This window comes from Mandrillus leucophaeus, unplaced genomic scaffold (genome assembly GCF_000951045.1).
Source record: "Mandrillus leucophaeus isolate KB7577 unplaced genomic scaffold, Mleu.le_1.0 Scaffold413, whole genome shotgun sequence".
Lineage (NCBI taxonomy): Eukaryota > Metazoa > Chordata > Mammalia > Primates > Cercopithecidae > Mandrillus > Mandrillus leucophaeus.
The window spans coordinates 882,232-888,070 of record NW_012104399.1 but is presented as its reverse complement, the minus strand read 5'-3'; the positions used below and the strand labels follow the sequence as shown (position 1 = coordinate 888,070).

Genomic DNA, 5,839 nt, shown 5'->3' with positions numbered 1-5,839 from the left:
AGAGCCTACCATAGTGCTAGGCCGGGCTCATAGTAGCTAAACAAAGATTTACTGAACTAATGAACACCTGACTACAGATCTCACAAATTCATTTGGTTTAAACAGACTATGCCATTAAAATAACATCCTTGGAGAGAAATATACTCATACTTTCCAGTGAATTATACTAAGCAATAATCAGATTAACAACCATATGAGTGTTGTTACTGAGCCAAGGAAGGGTTTAAGTGAAAAATGTTATGGACAAGAGGAAGATGAGCAGACAGAAAGTGGGGAAGTAGCCATCAGATCTTCAGGGAGGTAGCCTAAAGGGTCTACGCACAAAAGTGAGTGATAAGAAGTAGGAGATTGGGTCAGAAAATTTTGTGGAAGGTCACATAGCTTCCCTGCCCAGGGCCACCAGACATTCCCAAGTGCATACAATGTCAGACACTGCACCGATGACACCTTTGTATAAATGACCTCCTTCAGTCCTCACCGCCAGTAAAATAGGGTATTATTATGCCTATTTTAAAGATGAAAAAAACAGCAGTTTGGATAAGTTAACTTGCTCAGGGCATACAACTAATAATTGGATTCAAAGCCCAGTGAGCCTGTGGCTATGTTAAAGTCATTGCTTACAACCACTACGCCAGATGGAGAATGGCTTCTTTGCAATTAGTCACAGACTTAGGAGTAGAGTATAACTACTTAGGCCTTAAGTGTAGTCTACAAAATAAATAGCCAACACAGACATGGTTAGACAGTCTAAAAACCTCAGGCTTGTTATCCCCAATTCAGACATGACATCTGGTTCAGGATGGTCTCAGTTAATCCACAATGTAGACCTCTAATTTAGCAATGCAAAGACTTAACAAGTAGGTAAGGAAAGTATACAATGTGGCTACCACCTCTGTTTAGCATCCTCCACATAACAGAAAAAAAAATTGTATTTCTTTAACTCTGAACTTAATTTTCTAAGCTAAACAGTCACACTTATTTTAACTTCTTCTCATACACATTATTTTCCAATTCTTCAGTTACGGTGACCTGATCCAAATTCTCCTTGACCTTCTTGCCATAGGCCTGCAAAACTGAAAACAATATAGTAACACAGGTACTAGTGAAGACTTGGTCTTTAAGCACATGGCAAGAACCTAATTAATTCATACTCATAATTTTTAAAAGCCATCTTTTTCAAACTCATATCAGAGTGTCTTAGATGCTACAATGATCTAAACATCCTAACTTCAAAACTGCACTGAGTGTTGCCCTGGAAGGCAAACACCTTTCTGACAAAGCTGGTCTCTTCTTAAATCTAAGCCCTCCATCTCAAGGAGCACAATGTCACAATGTAGGAGGTGAAGAGATGCTTCACTAGTACAGACATCCTTAAAATGGGTGCCTATCATCTGCTAAGTGTCACTGAGGCCTCCAGTGGCCACATCATTCCAGCAACCCTGGCTTTAAGATCACTGAACATGATGGTCTATAGCAGGGTGTCTAATCACTTAGCTTCCCTGGGCTACCACTGGAAGAAGAATTGTCTTGGGCCACACATAAAATACACTAACACTAAGGATAGCTGATGAGCTTTAAAAAAAAAAAAATCTCATGTTTTAAGAAAGTTTACGAATTTGTGTTAGGCCACATTCAAAGCCAGCTGCAGGTTGAACAAACTTGGTCTACATTTTATCTCCTTTTTGATCCTTATAACAGTTCTATGAAAGAAAGCATAAAAAGTCTCCCCCACATAGATATAAGGAAATAGAAACACAAAAGCTGTGAAATACCTGAAGTCATTATCTAACAGAGAAACCACAAGTGCCACAAGATGGAACGCTCAAAAGTAAGCCATGGTGCTCGTGGCACAACAATTGGAAAGTAGTTAATACCACTGAGCTGTACATTTTAAAATGGTTAAGACAGCAAGTTTCATGTTATATGTATTTTACCACAAAAAAAATTGGGAAAATACAAATCTTTTTTTTTTTTTTCTTTTTTTGAGACGGAGTCTCGCTCTGTGACCCAGGCTGGAGTGCAGTGGCCGATCTCAGCTCACTGCAAGCTCCGCCTCCTGGGTTCACGCCGTTCTCCTGCCTCAGCCTCCCGAGTAGCTGGGACTACAGGCGCCCGCCACCTCGCCCAGCTAGTTTTTTGTATTTTTTAGTAGAGACGGGGTTTCACAGTTTCACCGTGTTAGCCAGGATGGTCTCGATCTCCTAATCTCGTGATCCACCCGTTTCGGCCTCCCAAAGTGCTGGGATTACAGGCTTGAGCCACCGCGCCCGGCCCCCACAAATTTATTTTTTTAAAAAAAGGCTAGGTAGTGATGTAATTTTGTATACCGGTTACTACCCTTGATCTATGATCTTTACTTTGATCTTGCATCTTTAAAGACCAAAGTTGGCTCAGTCATGACTACAAATATTCTGGTAAAGGGGAAGACACCACTTTATACCTTACGTCCAACTTCATTATTTTCAGGAGTTTCCCATATATTACCTTCTTTCTTCCATGTTTTGTCATCCCATTATTCATTCACTCAAAAGATATTTACAGAGCACCCATTATGTACTGGACACAGCTCTAAATTGATAGTGTTCAAATACTGAAATAGTTGTATAGCAGTCAGTAAATACCTGCAGCCCACAACACACCACTCCACTCCACAAAGGCCATCCTAGTCTCTTTGTTGGGATCCACCCCCGACCCCTAAGTCCTAGACTTCCCCATGATTCAGCAAAGCAAGAAGCCTCCAGGACCCTGTCCCAACTTCCAACTCAATGGGTGAATGCCCAGCCTAACCCCTTGTTAAATATTTTATCACCCTCCACACACAGCAACAAACAAAACAGATAAAGTCCTTACCCTCTAGTCTGGGAAAGAGATAATAAGCAAGTAAATGCATAAACAAACAAAGTAATTTCAAATAGTAGCATGCTGTAAAGAAAATAAAGCAGCAAAGGTCTAAAGAATGACTAGCGGTGGAGGTAAAAGGGTAGAAATTGAAAATCTCTCTGGAAAGGTAACATTAGAAAGAGCCAGGCATGCAGAGGTCTGAAGCAAGAACATTCCAGATAGAACAGAAATATCAAGGCTCTTTGGTAGGAACAAGAATGGAATTTCAGTTAGAAGGCCAGCATGAGGGGAGCATCTTGAGCAAGGAGACCACAGAGGCAGAAAGGGTCAGATCAGAAAGGATCTTAATGGCATTGGTAAGGATAAATTTTATGCCAAGATCAGTGAGCAATCACAGATTTGAAACAGGGTAATGATGTGATCTAATTTACAATTTTGAGAGATTACTCTGACAGCTATATGGCAACTAAATTAATGGGAAGCAAGAATATAAAAAGAGACAACATATAAAGCTGTGGTCATAATTCAGGTGAGCAATGATAGTGGCTTGGGCTAGGTGATAGCAACAGAGATGGAAAGATGTATTCTGATTCAATATGTTTTAGAGGTAGAGCTGACCAAACTTACGAATAAGTATAATGTGGGATCAGCAAACAAAAGAAATCAAAATGACTACTGTCTTTTGATTTAGCAAGTCACTGACGGTAGTCCACTTACTAAAAAGGGAATGACTTGGGAAATAAATACATTTAGGGAGAGAAGGAATACAAACAGAAGTTTTGTTACAATAAATTTGAGGTATCATTTAGACGTATAATACGGAGCTATCAAACAGGGAGTTGAATATTTGATCTTTACAATAATCCTGTGAAGCAGATTAGGAAACTCAGGTATTATCCAAATTTTACAACAGAGAAAACTGCGGCTTTGAGAAAAAGGTTTGTCTTAGTACAAAATATTTTTATTAGTCAATGTCCCTTAAGAGAGGGCTGATTCCACATTTTAAGAACAGGAACACCTTCACTGTTAAGCACTTCTGTCTGATAAAATATACCTACCTACCTAGCTTGCCTCATGTAAGTCACATGGCTGCTCCAAAGGTAAAGGTCTTTTGTATCCAGAGAAGATTCCCCAGAAAACGGGCACTTACCAAACTAGCAACATTTAATATATGTAAAATTTAACTGAGATATATTTATAATGCATAGTATTGACTATCTTCTTACGAGACTGTCAACAACTAAATACATACAGACAATAAAAGAAAGGCATAAAATTCTCTTTAAGGATCCACTGCCAATTTTTAGTTCCATTTGTATTAAGGGTTTGTGTCAAAAAGCCTTCTGGGGAATACAGTTCCAAAATTAGAAAAATCAATTGGGATATGACCAGTTCAAGAATAATCACTTTACACTGCTTCTCAAGACTGTAACTAGTGTGTAAGACAAGCTCATGCTGGACTCAGCACTTCTTCCACCATGCTAGAACTGCTTTTTCCACTTTTGGTTGCTTTAAAGTGGTGGAAACTTCTGCATTAGAAGACATATTTTTATCACAGAGTATTTTATCACAAGCTCAACACATCTATTATAATCCTTTCAAAGTTCTAGAGGCACCCTGCTGAAATGAAGAACCACAATAAACAAAACAGGAAGAATAGGTGTTAAAAAGGAAAGAAGAAGTGGGGTGTGGTATCTCACATCTGTAATCCCAGCACTTTGGGAGGCCAGGGCAGGGGGATCACTTAAGGTCAGGAGTCCTGAAGCCAGTCTGGGCAACAAAGCAAGACACTGTCTCTACAAAAATAAAATGAAATTAGCTGGGTGTGGTGGCACACACCTGCAGTCCCACCTTTTAGGAAGGGCTGAGGCAGGAGGATCGCTTGAGCACAGAAGTCTAAGGATACACTGGTCTACGATTGCATCACTACACTGTAGCCTGGGGGATAAAGCAAGACTCAGTCCCAATAAATAAATAAATAAGGAAAGAAGAGAGAGAAGATACAAAGGAGGGAAAAGGGGGTAAAGAAACCAGAAGAGTAGGGCAAACCTGAGGTCCCCAGAATGGCAGGCACGGTTTTGGTGGCTGGAGAGGTTGTGGTGGATGCACAGCTGTATTTTTTTTTTTCTTTTTTGGGATGGAGTCTCTCTGGGTCACCAGGCTGGAGTGCAGCGGTGCGATCTTAGCGCACTGCAACCTCCCCTTCCTGGGTTCAAGCGATTCTCCTGCCTCAGCCTCCCAAGTAGCTGAGACTACAGGCACATGTCACCACGCCCAGCTAATTTTTGTATTTTTAGTAAAGACAGGGTTTCATCATGTTGGTCAGGATGGTCTCCATCTCTTGACCTCGCGATCTGCCCGCCTCAGCCTCCCAAAGTGCTGGGATTACTGTCGTGAGCCACTGCTTGATCGATATTGACCACTTGATCCGTATTTTGATCAAGGTTATGAAGCCCCTGGTGTGCAGGAAGCGGCTGCAGTGCTGGTGGAGAAGGAAACTTGCAGATACCAACCTACTATGAACTACCTGAGCTACCTGACAGTCCCGAATTATTCTGCTTTTGAAACTGACATAATGAGAAACGAATTTGAACAACTGGCTGCTTGACAACCAACTGAATTGCTCAGTATGAAACGACATGAACTTCCAGCCCCTTCCTCCGGTCAAAAAAATGGCATTACTGCATGGCAAGAATGTGTAAACAATTCCATGGCCTAGTTAGAGCATCAAGCAGTTAGAATCAAGAATCTGAAACTAATGTCACAGCATGGATGTAATGCCTGGAAAGTATACAATGAAAATCTAGTTCATATGACTGAACATGCACAGAAAGAACTTCAGAAGTTAAGAAAACATATTAAAGATTTAAACTGGCAGAGAAAGAACATGCAACTCACAGCTGGATCTAAATTGAGAGAAAGGGAGTCAAATTGGATATCCATGGTCAGTAAGAATTATGAGATTGAACAGATTATTGCTCAGCTAGAAAATGAAATC

The 5,839-nt window shown here is 40.5% G+C and overlaps 1 protein-coding gene and 1 pseudogene across 4 annotated transcripts in view; one reads left to right on the top strand and one right to left on the bottom strand.

Annotated features, from left to right (window-relative positions):
* Window positions 1-5,839, bottom strand: part of CDC14A (cell division cycle 14A) — a 180,290-nt gene that overhangs the window by 122,363 nt on the left and 52,088 nt on the right. The window lies entirely within an intron of this gene.
* On the top strand, window positions 4,905-5,836 carry LOC105548511 (annotated as a pseudogene).